The 22,047-nt window shown below is 38.6% G+C and overlaps 1 protein-coding gene across 5 annotated transcripts in view; it reads left to right on the forward strand.

Annotated features, from left to right (window-relative positions):
- The window catches only part of Ppm1b (protein phosphatase, Mg2+/Mn2+ dependent 1B), a 64,612-nt gene that overhangs the window by 872 nt on the left and 41,693 nt on the right, over positions 1 to 22,047 (forward strand). For 2 of the 5 annotated variants that reach the window (XM_070025501.1, XM_070025498.1), the window contains exon 1: positions 157 to 238. The exons of the other annotated variants lie outside the window; for them this stretch is intronic. The gene's annotated coding sequence lies outside the window, so the exon portion shown is untranslated. Of the gene's footprint in view, positions 1 to 156; positions 239 to 22,047 lie in introns of those variants that run through there. 5 annotated transcript variants of the gene reach the window in all.

Below are 22,047 nucleotides of genomic sequence, written 5' to 3' on the forward strand. Positions count from 1 at the left end.
CCGAGTCGGCAGCGGCGCTGGGGTGGAGAGAAGGCGGCAGCGGTGGCGGCGGTGGTGTGAGGGGCCGGGCGGCGTAAACAGCCCCGGAGCCCGCGGAGGCGGTGGCCGAAATCCCGAGGGCAAAGCGGCCGCTGAGGCAGGGTCGCGCCTCCGGTGGAAGCCCGGGCTGAGTGCAGCGGGGGACTCAGCGCGGGCGCGAGCGAGACGCCCGAAACGTCTCCTCTTTCCCTCGCCCCAGGTAAGGCCGCCGGGCGCCCGTCGAGGCGCACCGCCGAGGCCCCGGACCGTCTTCGGATGCCACCGGGCTGCAGCCGGGGCCTCTGCCCTGCCTCGGCTCGCGGAGCCGGGGAGCGGGACGCTGGGCCTGGTTTCGGGATAGGCCCCTTGCCCGACCACCGCCTCCGCTCTCGAGGGGGAGAGAATAGAGTTTGCTCCGACGCCTGGAAGTCGACTGCTTCCCCTGCCCTGCTTGGTCCCGCCAGCATCTCTCTCCAGGTCCATGACTCTTCCTTCCTGGTGCTTGCCTTGTTTGAAAACACCACCTTTCCGCGTTTGTTTCCTCGTCAGCTTCTGCCCCGCTCTGCGCTCCGCTTCACTTCCTTGTTAAAAGCTTTCTCGATTTTCTGCCCATGACTCTCACCACCTCCTTACTGCGTTCAAGTCGTGTTTCTTCCTCGTAAGCCGATTCCCGGCTTGTCTCACCCTGCTAGGATGTCATTCTTAACTGGGAAGTTCTTAATTGAAAGTGCTATATCATCAGTCTACCCCAAATCTACAGGAGACCCATTAAGAACAGGGCCAGCATTATGTGTGAGCCTCTTTTTATGAACTGTAACTCCTTACAAATAAGATTATGTTATTAAGCATAGGGTGAATATAACACTGAAATCCATTTTTTTTAAAAATAAAAGACCCAGTGAAGGTTAGAAAGAATTGTTTCTTTGTTTTGTTGAAGTTTTGTGACCTCTCATGTCATTTTAAGCTGATCTAGGACGTTTGCTTATTGGCCAAAATGCTTCCTAAGGCTATCAAGATCTTCTACAAACAATTCGAAAACTTAAAAAAAATATAAACAACTAGGAAGCCGATTCGATAAGTCACAGTTTAAAGAACTTTCAAGACAAGCTTCACATGTTTAATGTATCAAAATAAAGTTGGCAGGAGTCTTGTAAAAGGATTATTAAGGAATTTAACTTAGTGTTATGTAGCTATTCTGGTGGGGGAGAGCATTCTTTTTCTATTACCAACAGTTTACAACTACTGTGATGTGAGAATTACTAAGGTTTATTGTGGGATTAACACAGGAACTTTTTCTTTTTTTCTTTTTTTTTTAAGCTACTGCATGGATGGAGAAGTGGTAATTGTTCAGGGAAGACAGTGTAAGTCACAGTGTGTTCTAGGAGATGAGAGAACATGCCATGGACACTGAATGTTAATAGATGTTATTTCATTTACTTTCTCTGTTGTGCAATAGCAGAGTTCCTATTGTTGGCCTACTTTTAAATAGAGCATTTCTAAGTAAATAGAGAGGCTAGTTATTCTGATTATAGTAGACTTTATCTAGGGCATCAGCTTTTAAAAAATAGGTAGTTGAAGTAATAGTAACTTGGTAATCTTAAAATAAATCTTATATAGGCTTCCCAAATATCTTTTGTGTTGTTATAATAAAAAAATTAAATTTAGTATTCAGGACATATTTTCTGGGACATTTATTGTTGGCTTGCCAATGCCTTTGTCCTTTTTGTTTCTTTTTCAAAAGTTGTGTTTTCCTTCTTTGCTTTCATAAAGTCTTCTAACAGTTTCTGCATAGTTCTTTATGTTGTGTTAGGATGGACTAGTGTTTTTTTGTTGCTTTCCTGCCTTTTAATATTTCCCCCGTTACTTGTACATATCTTTTCAATTTATTGATGAGATTATTATTGTCTTAAAAGTGACCAGCAGAGCTTTCAACACCTGTAGTCTAAAATTGGGTATCTGATTTCTATGGATATTCCAGAGGCAGGTGAGAAAGCCTTTTTAGCATGTGAAGAAGTACTGTTTTATGTGAGTATATGGCATAATTACTAAATCCCTTAAGATTACATCACATGAAGAAATGGTAAAGTATCTAAATAGCTGTGCTTCTAAGAACAGTTGATTCACAAGTTGCTAAGGTCAGAAAAGTAGCTCTCACGAAAATTAGTTTCCTATAATGTACATTTTTTTATGGAAACTTGAATTGTGATGCAAATCAACTATCTTTTGGCACTCTTGAAAGAGTACAATTTGCAATAGTATCACTTAGAGGATATGGAGATTCATACCCTGATTGAGCCAATAGTGGAATGCCCTTTTACATTGATTGGTAAACATTTATTGTATATGTTTCTTGGTATGAATGGTACATATTTCCATGTTCATTGGTATATAATCTATATTTTATGAATGTTTATATATTTAACTTTTAGAGTATTGTGACATTTGCCTATTATAGAAATTAGTAATAGAATATAATAACAGTGGTTTTTCTTCCTTAGCACTCTGGATTCTGAGGCAGAGGCAGGAGGATTAAAAGGTTGAGTGAGGCCAGCCTTAGCTACATAGTGAAAAGAAAAATAAGAAATTCTTAGATATCATATGATACTTCACATTTTCTGAAAACCAGTGACTTCAAACTAATAAAAGCGTGTGTGTGTGTGTGTGTGTGTATGTGTGTGTATGTATGTATATGTGTGTGTGTGTGTATGTGTGTGTGTGCTCATTTGTGCCTGTCCTGGGGCCTGAACTCAGTGATTGAGTACAGTCACAATTTTAATAGCAGAATATACTCAAGAGAATTTAGAGGAATATGGTATTTCTGGATTTTTTCAGTGATTCTCTTTGCCATTGATTTTGTTTTTCTTTAGTAAACTAATTTCAGATTTGGAATGAAGCTGAATACACTATATTAGCAATTTTAATGTAGAAGGTTATCTGAGAATCATGTCAGAATTACTGACTTAAGAGGACTGACAGTTGAGGATATATATAAGATTCCTGAAAATTTACATAGCCCCCAAATATGTAAGTTAGATTATATCTCATTTCATTATACTGTACTCATATAGTAAAAGTAAAATAGAGTAGATTTTGGTTTTTGTGGAAAATACTTGATGGTATAAGATGTATAAAATAACAACTTGTAATCAGCTTCTAGCAGCCAGCCTAATAAGTACAGTTGAAGAGAGACATGAGTTTCATAATTTTTTTAAATTGAGGTGTTCACTTTGATTTAAAATAATAACTTTTGGTCTTTTTGACAAAGTATGCTACTATTTTTGATTAAGTATTTTGGTATCTTTTTTTTTTTGGTCCATTATGGGGCTTGAACTCTGGGCCTGGGTGCTGTCCCTCAGCTCTTCAGCTCAAGGCAAGCACTCTACCATGTGAGCCACAGCGCCACTTCTGGCTTTTTCTGTTTATGTGGTGCTAAGGAATTGGACCTAGGGCCTCATGCATATGAGGCAAGTACTCTACTACTGAGCCACCTTCCCAGCCCCATTTTGGGATCTTTTTACAATTAAAACATTTTAAAAAAATCTCTTTGTATAGACTTGTTTTGAGAGATTTTTAAAAGCATTCCTTCTGTATTCTACTTTATAAAGAACCACCACCCTTTAGACCAGCTTAGTGATGTGACCAGGTAACTGAGTTGATGTTATGATGAAAAGAACCTTTTACAAAATTTTAACCATTTTAGGGAGTTTTTCAAAAAAATACCTATTTAAAATTATTATTGAGATTTAATTTTTAGTAACATCTAGTGTCCTAGATAGCTCATACCTTTTTTAAAAAAGCTTTTATATGGGGGCTGGGAAGGTGGCTCATGGTAGAGCACTTGCCTTGCATGCATGAGGCCCTGGGTTCGATTCCTCAGCACCACATAAGCAAAAAAGAAGAAAGCCGGAAGTGGAGCTGTGGCTCAAGTGGTAGAGTGCTAGCCTTGAGCTGAAGAGCTGAGGGACAGCGCCCGGGCCCAGAGTTCAGGCCCCACAACCGGACCCAAAAAATTTTTTATATTTGGGGTTCTTTATTTTTCCTCTTCAATTTGATTTTAATAGGATATAGAAACACTTTGCTTCTCAATAATGCTGTCATGAGACAGAAGAATTCTCAAGTAAATGTCTTACTTTTACTAGCTAGCATGTCAGCCATCTATAATTACTTGCTATTGCTCGGCATAACATAAACCTTTTCATAATGATTTGTTTTGTAACAATTTATTTAACTTCATAAATCCAGTAGTTTAACCAGTTGTCATGTTTTACTATTAGTTGGTATAACCAACCTAATTTAACATAGTTTGTAATATTTAAAGTGCAATTTATGCCCAGCACTGTTGGCTCATGCATATATAATCCAAGCTACTGAGAAAGCTAAGATCTAAGGACCATCTAAGTTATAAGATCTAAGTTCAAAGCCAGCCTGGACAAAATAGTCCATGAGACTCTTAATCTCCAATTAGCCAACAAAAAGCCGAAAGTGGAACTATTGCCCAAAGTAGTAGAGCGCCAGCCTTGAGTAAAAAAGCCAAGTGAGAGCATGAGGTCCTGAGTTCAAGTCCCAGAACTGACACATACACAAAAGTACAATGTATCAGTTTAAAGCTTTTATAATTTACCAAATAGGTATTTGTGGTGAACTCTATACAATTCCGTCTCCTGCCATTGAATTATATCCTCCACTCCAGTTTATCAAATACTTTTTTTTTGTTGTTGTTGTTGGTCATGGGGCCTGAATTCTGGGCCTGGGCACTGTCCCTCAGCTCTTCAGCTCAAGGCTAGCACTCTTACCACTTGAGCCACAGTGCCACTTCCGGCTTTTTTCTGCTTTTTTCTCATGCATGTGAGGCAAGCACTCTACCACTGAGCCAACTTCCCAGCCTCTCAAATACTTTTATTAGTTTAATTTGCTAAAAATGGATCCAAAGTTTTAGGGAATATTGAAATGTCATTAAGCACTTAGTAGGTAATTTTGAATCTAACCTCAAGCAAGACAAAACAAAAACAAGCAAAAAAGAAATATCAAGATTTTATTTACTGGTTTTGCCATGATTTTTTTTTTACTTTATTTTTATTTTTGAGGTGATTTTGGGGTTACTTTTACATAAGTTAGATAACAAATACATTTCTTTTCATACAGTGTCCTCTTATTCCCTCCCTCCCGTCTTTACCCACAAGTTGTATATTTCACTTTCATCCATGTCCAGTGCATTCCACTGCTGCACTTTTTTACCCTTTTTCCTTGGATTTTGTGGTCTCAATGATTATTTCTTGAATACTAAAAATTTTGTCTTTATAGTACATGGATAACTTGCTTTCTGTCTTTGTAAACTAGAAGCTTGTCTTAGTGATGGCACCATTTACAGTTTAAAGGGAGAATAGCTTCTTCTTGGATTGTTAGAATTTTTGTCTACGGAAACTATAAAGATTCTGTGTTGTAGAGTGTTCTTCACCTCAGAATAGGTTCTGAATGAATGTTGCACTGTATGATAGCAACAGGAAAAACTTCCTTTTACAGTTAATGAGGATTGAACTCAGGGCCTCATGCTTGCTCAGTTTTCTCTCATGACTGGCATTCTACCATGTGAGCCATACCTCCAGCTTAGCCGCTTTTTTTTGGCCAGGGAGGAGGGGCTTGAAACCAGGACCTAGGCTCTGTCTCTTAACTTTTTTGCTCAAGGCTTGTGCTCTAGTACTTGAACCACAGCTCTACTTTGGCTTTTTGCTGGTTAATTGGAGATCGGATTTTCTTGTCCTGGCTGACTTTGAACCTCAATCCTCAGATTTCATCTTCCTGAATAGCTAGGATTACAGGTGTGAGACACTGTTACTCATCTTTAGCCTAGCTCTTTGATGGTGCGATTTAGGCTTGCAGGATTCTTCCCTGGGCTGACTTTGAATTATGATCTTGTGGCTCTTAGTCTCCTGAGTAGGCAGCTGGGTGTGAGCTACCAGCAACTGTCTCAGAAAACTCATGTTTTAAATTGGCATATATTAAGTTGTACATAGTAAAGAATTTCATCCTGGCATTTCCAAACATGAATATGATATACTTGGATCACTTCTTCATCTCCTTTCATTAGCTTAGTTTTGTTTTGTTTTCCTGTAACTTCCACAAATGATAGAAAAAAAACCACATAATTGTCTTTGTAGGACTGGCTGGTTTTACTCAATATGATGATCTCTATCCATTTTCCAGCAAACAGTTTCATTCTTTTATTTTTTGATAGCACTGGGGTTTGGATTCTTATGAGACAGGTGCTGTACAGCTTGAGCCACTCTCAGCCCTTTTGTTTTCTTATCACATATTACTGTTTTTTGTCTGGGCCACAGACTCTCATCCTCTTATGGATTCTTGTACAGCTGAAATCACATGCATACATCTCACCTTATGCAGCTTATTGATTGAGATTGATGGCGGAGGTGGGGGAAGGGGAAGGAGGGTTTCATCAACTTTTTACGTTTAACCATTGTTTCTCAAATCTTTATTTTTTTTTAAAACTCAGCCTCCTACTTACCAGGCAGGTGCTTTACCCCTGAGCCACACCTTTTTTTTTTGTATTATTTTTAGGGAAAAGTCTTGTTTTCTGTCTAGTTGCATGCCTTGTCTGTAATCTACCTATGTTAGACTTTCCATTGTTGTTGGTATGATGGGTATCTATAACCATAGACAGCATCTTTCCATGAAGGTGGAGTCTCACAGACTTTTCTACCTGTGCTGGCCTGGAACCTCTATCCTCACAGTCTAAATCTCTCATGAAACCAGAATGACCGGCATCTTCCCCTGTGCCCAGTTGTTTGCTGGGTTGGATTCGAACTGTGATCCCCTTGTTATCAGCCTCCCAAATATGCCATTCTTAATGGCATAGTAAAACTTCATTGCACTGGGCGCTGGTGGCTCACGCCTGTAATCCTAGCTACTTAGGAGGCTGAGATCTGAGGATCGCAGTGCGAAGCCATCCTGAGGAAAGTCCGTGAGACTTTTATCTCCAATTAACCACCAGAAAACTGGAAGTGGTGCAGTGGTTCAAGTGGTAAAGTGCTCTCCTTGAGCTGAAGAGTTGAGGGACAGCACCTAGGCCCAGAGTTCAAGCCCCACAACCGACAAAAAAATAATAAACTCCATTGCTTGTACTATATATACATTTTCTTTGTCTATTTCTTATTCCCTCACTCCTTTCTTCTTTCTTCACTGCTTCCCTCCCTCCTTTTGGCTGAGGTGTTGAACCCAGCTCCTAGAGCTTGCTATACAGTCTCCACTTGAGTACACCTCCAACTCTTGTGTATTTTGTTTTGAGATAGAGTCTCCTTAACTTTGCCTGTGCTGATCTGGAATTCAGGATCCTTCTGCGTCTGAGTAGCCAGCCTACTTCTCCCAGAACAGGGATTATAGACATTGCAGGCCCAACTTTTGTTTTCTTGTTAATAGTCATTCTGACTCGGGTGTGTTGGAATCTTAGTGTAGTTTTGATTTGCATTTCTTTTGTGGCTAAGAATATTAAGCTATTTCTCATGTGTATTAGACATTTGTACTTCATTTGAAAAGTGATGTTTATTTGCTTATTTATTACTTGCATTTTTCCTTTTGGTGTTTAATTTTTTGAATTATTGGTATAGTCTAGATATGAAACCCCTGTTGGGTGAATACCTGACAAGGATTCTTTGATTGTGAGGCTGTTTTATTTTTTCTATTTTAGTACAGTCTCATTTGTCAGTTCTTGCTGGATTTACTGAGCTGTTGCCCTATTCACAAAATCCTTGCTTATGCCTATACCTTGAATTGTTTCCTTTATATTTTCCTCTAGTAGTTTCAAAGTTTCAGGTCTTATCTATTTTGAGTTGATTTTTGTATGAGTGAGAGATAGGGATCTAGTTTCACTCTTCTGCATGTGGATAATCCAGTTTTCCCATAACCATTTCAAGATGCTGTCTTTTTTCCAGGGTATGTTTTGGCACCTTTATCAGGAATCAGATGGCAGTATTTGTTTCTATATCTCTATCATGACTTTTTTTTTTTTGTACTGGGTTTCAAACCCAGAGCCTCTATAACTTCACCTAGACAATCACTCTATAACTTGATCTACAAGCCCAACCTGGTTTTTGTTACTATGACTCAGTAATGTAGTTTGAGGTTAAGGTTAGATATTCTGATAACCTCTGAGCATTGCTCTTTTCTTTTTTTTTTTTTTTGGGTGGGGGGGGGTCTGGTTGTGGGGCCTGAACTCTGGGCCTGGGCGCTGTCCCTCAGCGCTTCAGCTCAAGGCTAGCACTCTACCACTTGAGCCACAGCGCCACTTGCTTTTTTCTTTTTGCTTATGTGGTGCTGAGGAATTGAACCCAGGGCCTCATGCATGCAAGGCAAGTGCTCTACCACCAGCCACCTTCTCAGCCCTGAGCATTGCTCTTTTCTTTTCTTTTGGTCGGTTGTGGGGCTTGAACTCTGGGCCTGAGCGTTGTCCCTCAGCTCACTCAAGGCTAGCTCTCTACCACTTGAGCTACAGTGCCACTTCCGGTTTTTTTTTCTAGTGTTTTTTTTGAGATAAGAGTTTCATGGCCTTTCTTGACCAGGCTGGCTTTGAACCACGGTCCTCAGATCTCAGCCTCCTGAGTAGCTAGGATTACAGGCGCGAGCCAGCATTGTTCTTTTCTTTTTTTCCTGTTTCTCTTCTCCCTCCCCTACCCCCCCAAATGCTGGTCCTACGGCTTGAACTCATGAGCTTTTTTGCTTAAGGTTAGTGCTCTACCACATGAGCCACAGCCTTCCTTTGGCTTTTTTGATAGTGAAATGGAGATGAGACTCGTGGACTTTCCTTTTTGAACCATGATCCTCAGACCCTGAACAGTTAGGATTACAGCCACTAGCAGACGCTAGCTTTGCTCTTTTTGCTCAGGATTATTTTGGCTGTTTGGGAATTTCTGGTGTTTTCATAAGAGTTTGAAGACTGTGAAAAAAAATTAAGTGAAAACTATTGAAATGTGATTGGTTATCAGATAGAATCAAACTTGTAATATAAAAGAAAATAAAACAAGCCAGACCCTGGTGGTTCACCACCACCAGCTTAAGTAACCACTACAGGGGTTAATAAGTATGTGCAAGGAAAGCCTTGGGTTCAATCCCTAGCATTGCAAAAATAAACAGTTTGGGATATACATGTAAAAATATATTATTTGTCTTTGAAAAAGACTTTGTTGCTGTTTCTGTGAGATATACCTAGAAGATTAGAGGCTGACCAACTAGTGTCTGGTAATAGTGTTAATGACTTGTGTGGCTATGCATTTAGTTCTCTGGATATTTGACAGTTTTACTAAAAGATAACTTTTAGAGTCATTTTGTCTGTTAGTTTATGGTGCTCAAATTGTACATTTAGCACTGCTTCCCTTAATTCTATAGCTACAGTATGAGGTTTTTTATTACAGCATAAATTTCTACATGTTGAACTTACATGTGAAACAGCTGCTTTCTGTTCTGTAGCTTTCCTAGTGATGATACAGTTTATTTAAGATGCTTCTTCATGAGTTTGCACAGACATTAGACATTTAGGATACCTTGTGAATCTTTGACCTTTTGTTTAATTATTAATGATATCTTGCTTTTCTTTTTTTTCTTTTTTCTTTTTTTTTGTCGGTCGTGAGGCTTGAACTGGGCCTGGGCGCTGTCCCTCAGCTCTTCAGCTCAAGGCTAGCGCTCTACCACTTGAGCTACAGTGCCACTTCCAGTTTTCTGGTGGTTAATTGGAGACAAGAGTTTCACAGACTTTCTTGCCCGGCCTGGCTTTGAACCGAGATCCTCAGATCTCAGCCTCCTGAGTAGCTAGGATTACAGGCGTGAGCCACCAGTGCCCGGCTTCTCTTTTGCTTTTCTAAGACCAGTTAATATGTAATCTTGATTGCTTTGGTGAATCAAGATTGGTTTTTTACTTTAAAACAAATTAACTTGTATTTATTATTTATTTTAGTGTGTGTGTGTATAAATGAACAATAGCTTCATTCATGACCTAAGAGACCTCATTTATTGAACTCCAGTAAGCCTTCAGATACTTTTTGTGTTGGGGGGGGCAGTTGTTGGGGATTGAATCGAGGGCCTTGACCATAGTAACCATGACTCTTAATGCTGAGCTTCTGTCCCACAGCCCCTTATGGTTTATTTGATAGATATTACTTAAGTTTTTATTAAGGTTTTTGATGTTTTATGATACTAAATGTAAGGAAACGAGTTTATTTCTTTCTCTTCAGCTGTTCTGGAGTATTTTAAATCTTAATGTGAAGGTAAATAATTTTTATTTTGTTTGTTTATTTTTGTGTTGGTCCTGTGGCTTGAACTCAGGGTCTGGCTATCCCTGAGCTTCTTTTGCTCAAGGCTAATGCTCTATCCACTTGAGCCACAGTACCGCTTGCAGCTTTTTCTGAATAGTTTATTGGAGAGAGTCTCATGGGCTTTACTGCCCAGACAGGCTCCCATCTCTATCCTCAGATCTCAGCCTCTGAGTAGCTAGGATTACAGGTATGAGCCACCAGCGCTAGCAACTTTTAATACATCACAGTTTTCAGTTAGTATCCTCCCCTTTTTTGATTTTTGTTTATAAACTGATTTGTAAGGGTAGTAGAGAGGTTTGGAAGGAAAAAGGATTGTTCAGATTGCATTACTGAGCTTATCCTATATCTTAACTTCCTCCGTGAAAGCCTTATATATGTTCAGGTTATTTGTTCTTTCTGCTCTTTTGCTTATATTGGGTTGTCTGTGTTCATTCTTTTTTATTTGACTTTTAAGTACTGAGTGATCACCAAGTTTGGAAATTGTTACAAAATATGTTAAAATACCTGTTTTCAGATTTTATGATCAACCTGGAAAAGGAGATTTGTGTAGGTGTATCTTTGTGGTTATATCCAGACCAAATTATGCAGTCACGTATAAGGCATATATTTTGAATATAAAGGATTGGAGATGAATAGTTAATTTTGGAGAAGTGGACTCATATTAATCTTCTACATATGTGTGTAGATTTTTGTGTATGTTGGCAGCACTGAGATTTGAATTCAAGGTCTTGAACTCTTGCTTTGTTTTTTTGTTGACAGCTGTCTTTCTTTGAGCCACACCTCCACCTCATTAATTGGAGATCATCTTCTTGAGGACTTTTTCCTTCTGGGCTGGCTTCGACTCTGAACCCTCTGATCTGTCTCCTGAGTAGCAATTACAGGCTTGAGTCGTTGGCACCTAGTTTACCCTGAATTTTGAGGATGGCTTAAAGTGTTTTAACATGGTAAAGATAAATGGGATGTTTTATTTAGTTGTTGGATACTCTAAAATGGTTCTAGAGAAGTTAGATAGAAATAGTTTTAGAAATTTATTTTTTCCTCACTGTTTGGAGACTAGGAACTTCCAGAAGAATAAGGTGTTTGGGTGAGGGTCCTTTTTCTGGTTTGTAGATGGTCATCTTCTTGTATTCTTACCTGTCAGAAACAGCTAGAGAGTTCTTTTTGGGTCCTTTTGTATAAGGGAACTAAACTTAGTCCTGAGGGCTCTGTGATCCAGTTGTCTCCCAGAGGTCCCATTTTGTTGTATTTTGTTTTCCTGATTTTCCTTTAATGACTAAATCTTGCAGGCGTAAATGTAGGATTACTTTGTCATTAGAATATAGGTGTTTCTTATTGTTAATTGCATTTATGGGCTCTTAGGGATCCCTTAGATTTTATGTGTATAAAATGTTACTGCTGATTAAAGATTTTAGCCTAAAGATAGTTGTAAAATCACCCCCAAAAGATTTGCACTCAAGTGAATGCTTGAATGGTAATAAACATGTTTGGGAAGAGATGATAGGGGTAAGGTGATTCATTATACTTTAAGCAATCCTTTGTATATGTTTCTTCATGAATTCTTTAATATATTTTGCTTCATCTTGCTGATATTTCCCTAACCTGAAACCTAAAGAATAGGAAAAGCTATGCTGAATGGATTCTAGTCTAAAACAGAAGATGTTCACACAAAAGGCTATTAGGACTAGACTGATAGGAAATAGGAGCTGCTTTATGAGCATCACAAACAGATACAAATTCATTAGTGTACCTTCTGTTTTCAGTAAGTGGGTGTAATAGGCTAGGCACTTTAAGTGTGACTCACCAGAGGTAAAACTGCTGGACCTCAAAGACTGCTTGTGTTTAATAAATAGATTGGAATATGAATATAGTTTAGGTGCAGAGGTGGTGTTTGGTTATATTTGAAGAGATATAGCATGGACAAACAATGTTTGAAATGTAGGTAAAATTCATCCTAGAAGTCAGTATAGAAGTTTGTCAGATACTGTTTTGAGTTGAAGGCTAATTTTATTTTTAGTGCCAGTCCTAGTACTTGAATTCATGACTTGGCTGCTGTCTCTGAGCTTTTTTTGCTCAAGACTAGTGCTCTACCACTTGAGCCACAGCGCCACTTCTGGCTTTTTTTGGGTAGTTAATTGACTTATTTTTCATATTAATTTTTAATAGTTATTGTAAAGGTGCAGTTATAAAGCAGTTATAGTTATGTAAGTCAGTTAACGAATATATTTCTTTTTGGACAATGTCACTCCTTCCCTCTAGTTGGCTTTTTTAAAAGTAGTTTATTGGAAATAAGAGTCTCATGGACTTTCCTGCCCCAGCTGGCCTTGAACAGCTTGAACCGCTATTCTCAGATTTCAGCTTTCTGAATAGCTAAGATTTACAGGTATGAGTCATTGCACTTGATGGAGGGTTACTTTTTAAAGAGGGGGGGGGGCAGCATTCTCTTTCTTTAGCTAAAGAAGCTGAAGGAAAAGAATAAACCAGTGATTCTAAGTACTTTAAAATTCAGCATAAAAACAATCTGTAAAATATTTCTAGAAGGGAAAAGTTACCAATAGAGTGAATTATTGGGCTGGGAAGGTGGCTCAATGGTAAAGTGCTTGCCTTCCTTGCATGCATGAGGCCCTGGGTTTGATTCCTCAGCACCACATAAGCACAAAAAGCTGGAAATAGTACTGTGGCTCAAGTGGTAGAGTGTTAGCCTTGAGCTGAAGAGCTGAGGGACAGCACTAGGCCCAGAGTTCAGGCCCCATGACCAACAGAAAAAAACAAAAACAGAGTGAATTATTGTGTTACAAAGCTTCCTTAGGATCAAACAAATAGAAGGGCTAATTCTTACAAGCCAGGACATCAATGTTTGAATTGTTTCACCAGAAATACTGGTAATTTTGGTACAGAAATGGCTATATATCATGATACATACATTATAGATATGTTGGGCATTCTACCACCATGTTCCAGGACAAATTCTTTTAAAAGTATTAGGGCTGTGACTATATATGTTAAGAGTACGGTCATGTTCTGTACCATTTCACTAATTGCTTATAAACACAGCACTAAAATAGCTACACAAGCCTACAAAGAAAAAATTTTTCTGTTGGACTGCAGAATGGAGCTTTATGGATTGGATTCACATTTAATAATCTTAAGATTTTTCATGGTGAATATAAAGCAGTTTATGCTAGTGATAAATTTTTTATGTCTGATAGGGAACTGTTTCTACTTGGATCTGTAATAGGTATCATGTTTAAAACTGACTACCTGAAGTATTATGCCTGCTCCCTTTTCCCTGAAGTTTTTCTTGTCACATACTAAATTAGCTTTTTTTTTTTTGTCAGTTGTAGGGCTTGAATTCTGGACCTGGGCGCTGTCCTTGAGCTCTTCAGCTCAAGGTGAGTGCTCTACCATTTGAACAACAGCACCACTTCCAGTTTTCTGGTGGTTATTTGGAGATGAGTTTCACAGAGGCTTTCCTACCCAGGCTGGCTTTGAACCTTAGATCTCAGCCTCCTGAGTAGGATTACAAGCATGAGCTACCAGTGCCCAGCTTTAGCATTTCTTAAGATGGTACCTATAGACCCTCACAATGGTCTGTAAATGATGATTAGATAAGTCTTTACTAATCTTTGATTTTGTTTAACAACAGTGTAGGTCTAAATCACTGTAGTATAGCAATACTATTTTACCTGTTCTCTTTGTAAAATAATTTCAATATATAGTTGGAGTCTCAAATATATATATATATATATATATTTACATATATATATATATTTACCAGTTCTGGGGTTTGAAATCAGTGCCTAGGCACTACCCCTGAACTTCTTTTGCTCACTCTACTACTTGATCCATAGTGCCATTTCTGGCTTTTTTATGCTTATGTGGTACTGAGGGATCAAAGCCAGGGCTTCATGCTAGGCAAGCACTCTACCACTAAGCCACATTCCCAGCCCTCAAAATATTTTTAAACTCATCATTTCAGATTTATATTACTTTATTAGATTAGCTACTAGATATTATTGCTGACTTTCATGATAATGCTAATTATTATGTACATTTTATGCTTTCCTGAGTTCTGACCTCATACACTAGTTTTGCTTTTTTATATTTCATTTAAATTAAATCACATAGAAGCTACCTTTCTCTTTTTAGACAGTACTGGTGTTTGAACTCAGGGTCTTGTGCTTCCTAGTATGAAGATCTTCCACTTGAACCATTACTCTTCAGCCTTTTATTTTAATTGTGTTTTTGGGACAATCTCACTCCTACCTTTGTCTGGGCTGGCCTTGAACTTGTGACCTTGTATCTCCATCTCTGAGTAGCTGGAATTATAGGTGTGTGCCGCCATGCTTATGTGCCACCACCTCTCCTCAGGCTTGAATAGATTTGATTTTGAGAAAATACTGAAACTTAAAGTCTCATTTTTTATTATTATTATTATTATTATTATTATTATTATTATTATTATTATTATTATTATTAGTGGGGCTTGAACTCTGGGTCTGGGTGCTGTCCCTGTGCTCTTCAGCTCAAGCTGAGCGCTCTACCACTTGAGCTATAGCGCCACTTCCGGTGGTTTAATGAAGACAAGAGTTTCATGGACTTTCCTGCCTGGGCTGGCTTTGAACTGCGATCCTCAGATCTCAGACTCCTGAGTAGCTAGGATTATAAGCGTGAGCCACTGGCACTGGCTCTCATTTATTATTTTCTATATCTTTTTTTTTCTTTTTTTTTCTTTTTTTTTAGTGTTTTTGAGATCAGGTCTCTCTATGTAGCCCAGGCAGTCCTACAACTTCCTCAAATTCTTGATCCTCTTGCCTCAGCTTCTCAAGTGCTGGGATTATAGGTGTGTATGACTAACCCAGTTCTTTCCATTTCTTTTGAAAGTAATTTTAAAGAACTGTCTTAAAGCATAGCAAGCAACTCTAAATGAATGAATGTTTCATTTATAAGTGTTAGACCAGGCGTCTGTTAAAACCAGAAGTAACATTTATTTTAGCTAAACAGTTCTGTGTTCTACATATGTGTTTATATGGTGTTTTCACACTCCATAATTGAACAGAACAAGTACCCTGTTTTGGAGGGCAGGAGTGGTGGTGTTTAACTGTATTGTTTGAAAAGGAAATGGGTAGTAATGACCATTCATTGTTACAGAATTACTGCATTGGAGTGAAATTTTACTGAAATATGAGTTTTTAAAAATCTTATAAGTAGTTATATAAGGGAGATGTCATTTAACAAAGGTGCGTATGAATACAATGCATCTTGATCTGTCATCCCCTTCAACAATCTCATCCCCCTTTTTTTTTTTTGGGGTCCGGTCGTGGGGCCTGAACTCTGGGCCTAAGCGCTGTCCCTCAGCTCTTCAGCTCAAGGCTAGTGCTCTACCACTCGAGCCACAGTACCACTTCCGGCTTTTTTCTTTTTGCTTATGTGGTGCTGAGAAATCAAACCCAGGGCCTCAGGCATGCCAGGCAAGCGCTCTACCACTGAGCCAACTTCCCAGCCCCAGTCTCCTCCCCTTTGACTCACCCCTTCCTTTACATGTCTCAATTTTGTAGTATATACAATGAATTCTCTTTTTTTGTTTGTTTTTTGTTGGTTATGAGGCTTGAACTGTGGGCCTGGGTGCTGCCCCTCGGCTCTTTAGCTGTAGATGAGCGCTCTACCACTTGAGTCACATTTCCACTTCCAGTTTTCTGGTGATTAATTGGAAATCAGAGTCTCATGGACTTTCCTGCCTGGGCTGGCTTCAAATCGAGATCCTCAGATCTCAGCCTCCTGAGTAGGTAAGATTACAGGTGTGAGCCACCAGCCCCTGGCTTACAATGAGTTCTTGTCTGCATTCTCTCCTGGCTCCTTTTCCCTTTGGGCCCCCACCACTATGTAAATACCCATTTCTTGGTGCTTGTTTTGTTGGACTTTGATTTAGTCTTCTAAAAAAATTGCATTATTTGAAATCTCCATAGCACCTATTGTAATTCAGTTAATTCGTTTGGAACTGCTTGTATACCACCTGGAGTATTTACTTATAGATTTATAGGCATATTCTATTTACCACTAATAAGAGAAACCTTGCAATCTTTGTTTCTCTGGGTGTGGTTTACTTCATTTAATACTTTACAAGTCTTTCCATTTCCTTATGAATGATACAATATCATTGTGTGTGTGTGTGTGTGTGTGTGTGTGTACATACATACACACACACACACACACACACACAAACACTATGTTTTTCTTGATCCATTCATCCATTGAAGGGAATCTGGGCTGATTCTGTATTTTGGCTGTGGTGAATAATGCTGCAATGAACATTGTTGTGCTGGTGGTTTTACTATAGCCTTGTTTATGTTCTATTGGTTAGATGCCTGGGAATGGAATTGCTGGATCATCTTTGTTAATTTTTTTATTTTTTATTTATTTACTTTTTTTTTTTTTTTTGAGGAACCTCCATGCTGCTTTCCCTGGTGGTTGAACAAGCTTACATGCCCACCAAACAGTGTATTGGACTTCCCTTTTGGCGGTATCCTCACAAGCATTTGTTGTTGTTTGGTTTCTTGATAATGACCATTCAAACTAAGAAAGGTGGTATCTGTGTTTTTTATGTTGGTATGGTCAGCTTTTTTGGTTAGTTTTATAGCATGATTTTTGTTGTTGTTGTTGTTGGTGGTGGTGGTGGTGGTGGTGGAGGTTGTGGTGGTTGTGGTCATAAGGCTTGAACTCGGGTGCTGTCCCTCAGCTTTTGTGCTTAAGGCTAGTGTTCTACCATTTGAGCCACAGTGCCACTTCTGGTTTTCTGGTGGTTAATTAGAGATAAGAGTCTCGGATTTTCCTGCTAGGGCTGGGTTTGAAACCATTATCCTCAGATCTCAGTCTCCTGTGTAGCTAGGATTAAAGATGAGAGCCACCTGTGCATGGATTAGCATGCAAATTTAAGTTGATTCTCTTATCAAGATTTAACATATTAATGTTTTGCTATTTTCTTCAAACTTTTTGTTACTTAAAAAATATTTTTAAGTAATTGTACAAAGAGGTTACAATTCCATAAGTCAGGTTTAACTATAGTGCATTTTGGTCTGTGTCATCCATTGTTTTCTGTTATCCATCTGCCCATCCCTATACTCAAATTATATAGTTCCCTTTTTAATATAATATACAGTGAATATATTGTCTATGTTAACTCACTCTCCTTTCATTCCTGTGATCTCTTTTTCTGTCTCTCCTCCTCTGCCCCCAGTAAAACATTTTGCTATTTCTTTTCTTTTTTTGTCAGTCATGAGGCCTGAACTCTGGGCCTGGGCGCCGTCCCTCAGCTCTTCAGCTTAAGGCTAGCACTCTACCACTTGAGCCACAGCGCCACTGTTGTGGTTTATTGGAGATAAGAGTCTCATGGACTTTGCTGCTCCAGCTGGCTTTGAATCCCAATCCTCAGGTCTCAGCCTCCTGAGTAGCTAGGATTATAGACCTGAGCCACTGGTGCTGGGCACATTTTGCTATTTCTTATATATTTTTTTATTTTTATTTTTTCATTTTCTCCCCACCTTTCCAACTCCTCTCCCCAGCCCCCACGTTGTAAAGTTCACTTTCAACATGGTGTCTTGTACATCTTATTGTTACAATGGGTCAACCTGTATCCTTATTTCAGCATTTTGTTATTTCCTTTCCCCTCCCCAAAATGTATGTACAAGATGCAAGGCACTGGAATCAGTGAAAACAGTGGTTGTCCCATGGAGGAAGAACATACAAAAGAAACAAAAAAAAGGTACATTATAAATACATTAAAAAAAACAGCAAGAAAGATAAAACTACTTGTGTCCCTGTCTTGGGGTTCATTTCACTTAGCATCATCTTACATGGTCCTATGTACATAGCTTTTGACCTTTTCTGCTTATCTTAGACATATACTGGTTATTGTAAATAAGGAAAACCATGGGACCTATGTTTCTTTCTTGATACTCATTTCGATAAAGGAAAGGAAGCATCATCAGCTTTATCTGTATACTACTACAATAATCACTTTTCCTTCCAGAAGTAACTATTAAGGTTGTCTTGATAATTTTAGCTTTTATATTATTCAATTATACTTTGAATACTTTTGCTGTATAGTTCACATCTAAATTAATTTGTTGTTAATTTTATAATTATATATAAATATAAATACTATATCCTTTCCAGCTAACTTTGTTTTTGATATTCATGGTAAAACATTTAAATGTCATCCATGCTTTTAACTTCTATAGAACATTAGATCTTACTTGAATTTCATCAGTTTTTCTAGTAAGCCTCTTTGTATTTCATGTTTTTCGGTCTTTAGAGGAGTGTTAAAACTGTTACTAATTTTAATGTTATATTGTACACCAATATCTAAATAGAGTGCCTTGCAGCATGTAGGACTCATGAAAAGAAAAAACATTTTTATTAGTTTTTATATTACCTTTTTTTTTTTTTGGTCAGTCGTGGGGCTTGAAATCTAGGCCTGGGTACTGTCCCTGACCTCTTCAGCTCAAGACTAGCATGCTACCACTTGAGCCACAGTGCTACTTCTGGCCTTTTATTACTGTTTATGTGGTGCTGAGGAATCGAACCCAAGGCCTCATGCATGTGAGGCAATCACTCTACCACTGAGCCACCTTCCCATACCCTTATATTACTTTTTAAAAGTCAAAAGAACAAAATACTAGTGTTGAGAAACCCATGGGAAAAATGAGCTTTGAGTCATCCCTGACATATCTTTTTGCTGGGAAATAGATGGGACCAACAGATTGTTTTCTTTGTAAGCAAGGCCTATCAATGTCCGTGTGCCCTTTTACTGAAAGTGTGCCAACTGCAGGAAGAAGAATTTTGCAGTATGTGAGTGTTCTTTGTTGAAGCTTTGTTTTTATTTTGTCTGAAGATTTTTGGTTTAAGTTCTCTGACAGTTATTTACTTATTTTTTTGATACTTTTTTTTTTGGTACTTGTTTTTAATAAAGGGTAGAATTTAAATGAGTTAAATGTTTGTGAAGTATTGAAAGCAGTAGCTGAACAGGATGCCAGTGCCTCTTGCTTGTAATCCTATCCTTTTCAGAGACTGAGATTGTTAGGGTTATAGTTTGAGGCCACTCTCGGCCAAAAAAAAAAAATGCTCGAGAGACTTCCCCTTCTCAATGAAAAGCTTTGCCTGATTCCTTCTTCCCTTTCCCTTTCCTTTCTTTTTGTCAGTACTGGGCTTTAACCTTGACGTCTGAGGGCTGTCATTAGCTTTTTCACTTAAGTTGGCATTCTACCATTTGACCTATAGCTCCACTTTGAGCTTTTTGCTGGTTAATTGGAAATAAAAATCACTACTGGTGCCTGACTTGCCTATATTTCTTGAGTCATAAGTGTTTGATCCCAACCACTGTGGTTGATTGATGATAGATAGATAGATAGATAGATAGATAGATAGATAGATAGATCCCCAGCTCTGTGGTTGATTGATGAGAGAGAGAGACAGAGAGAGAGAGAGACAGACAGACAGACAGACAGCTAGCTAGCTAAGAAAAGAAAGGAAAATTTCTTTCTTTTTTTTGGGGGGGGGGGTGGGGGTCCAGTAGTGGGGCCTGAACTCTGTGCCTGGGCACTGTCCCTCGGCTCTTCAGTTCAAGGCTAGCGCTCTACCACTTGAGCCACAGCGCCACTTCCAACTTTTTTCTTTTTGCTTGTGTGGTGCTGAGGAATTGAACCCAGGGCCTCATGCATGCAAGGCAAGCGCTCTACCACTGAGCCACGTTCCTAGCCAGAAAGGAAAATTTCTTTGCGTTATATTTGAACCGAGCTATAGGGGCGAAGAGTTGAAAATGGTTATGGGCAGAGACAGCAGTAAAAATAAAGTCCAAAGATTGGGAATGTCTTGTAGGAATAGAAAAAAGGCCACTGGGGACATCAATGATAAGAGATACAGGAAGAGTAAAGTTGAACTAATAAGAGATTACATTTTAGAGAGCAATAATAAACTTGAATCTTCTTCTGAATTGACTGGAAACTCTAGAAAAACATAATTCCATTACATTTAAGAAATGTCACTCTGGATAAGGAATTATAGGGGAAAGCAAAGCAGGAATAGGGCTGCTAATTTAAGGGTCACTGTAAGGGCTAGAGAGGCATGACTGAAGTGATAAAGTACATACCTAGCAATCATCAGATCCCGAGTTCAAATCCAAGACCCTCCTCTCAAAATGAAGTATTATAGATGATGATGGCTCTGTCTGGTCCATTGGAATAATGCAATGAAGAGAATTGGACTCATTTAGACTATATTTGAAGGTAAAACTGGCAGAATTTGCAATTCAGTTGTGTGAAAGAGTAGAATCAAGGCTGCATAACATAGATGGCTTTATTTGAGTGAATAAACATATTTATCTCTAGAGAAAAAAGGTGTCATGCTTTTATTACCTAGTATAGTATTTGTAGGAGGTAGTTAAGAGTATGAACTCTGGAGCCAGCCCATTCTGCTATGTACTTGGACTAAGTTCCCCAGCATTTCTATAATTCATTACTTCATCTATAAAATGAAGGCAGTAACATGCAGTTTACAAGACTGTTGCAAAATTAAATGAGCTGAAATTGATCAAGTTAATATAGGCTCCAGTGTTTGCTTAGATTGGAGACTATATACTATTAGTTTTTATTATTTCTAGGGGTTTGTTTTTTTTTCAGGCAGGGTCTTGCAGTTTAAGACTCAGGCTGTCCTCATACTTGTCACTTTCTGGTCTCAGTCTACCAAGTGCTAAGATTACAGGTTTTTACAAGGATAATTTTGAGTCTACATACTGTTAACCATATGGAAATACTGTGGGTTTTTTTTTTTTATAGCTGTTTGTTGCTAACAAAGATCTGCAATCTGCCTTAATAGTGTATCAGTGTCAAGTGTCTCTGAGTGTGCTCTTACACTGTGGTGTTGTAGACTGAAGAAATGTTCTTCTGAAAGACTTGTCAGATATGTTGGATTTTTACAGCCATGCTTTATACAGTATTTATTTGTTTTCTAAAAAAAATCTGTTAATTCTATATCTGTGAAATTACAAGATGTAGAGAAGAATTTTGTTCATTTAGTTTTTATAGACTTGCAAATTGGGTAGAATTTGATTATTGCTTTTAGTGTAGCAGCACTAAATAGAAAAAATTCTTGCTAGGAACTTGCTGTTATTAATGAAGACTTTGGGGCAGCTGGCAAAACAGGAACTGCTCATGAAGCTTCAGTAGAGAATGTCAAGAATGATATCAAAACTGTCTTTTTAAAAATTATGTATATATTAGGCTGGGAAGGTGGCTCAGTGGTAGAGCACTTGCCTTGCATGCATGAGGCCCTGGGTTCGATTCCTCAGCACCACATAAGCAAAAAGAAAAAAGCCAGAAGTGGTGCTGTGGCTCAAGTGGTAGAATGCCTGCCTTGAGCTGAAGAGTTGAGGGACAGTGCCCAGGTCCAGAGTTCAGGTCCCACAACTGGACCCCCCCTAAAAAAAATTACAGATATACATGTAAATTTCCAGATCTCAGAAATGGGATGAACAGTGCAGCTCAACTGCAGTGGGAGTTATATATATACTTCATCAACTGCAATGATTCATGATTCGTGTGCTGTACTGTATAGGTATACCTGCCCTGGTATGTAATACAATACAGTGAATGGACTTTAACTGCATCAGTGTAGTTGAATCTAAAAGTATAATGTTGAGCAGGGGAAAAAGTGAAGTAATTTG

The sequence above is a fragment of the Dipodomys merriami genome, unplaced genomic scaffold (genome assembly GCF_024711535.1).
Source record: "Dipodomys merriami isolate MVZ:Mamm:240054 unplaced genomic scaffold, mDipMer1.0.p SCAF_17, whole genome shotgun sequence".
Classification (NCBI taxonomy): domain Eukaryota; kingdom Metazoa; phylum Chordata; class Mammalia; order Rodentia; family Heteromyidae; genus Dipodomys; species Dipodomys merriami.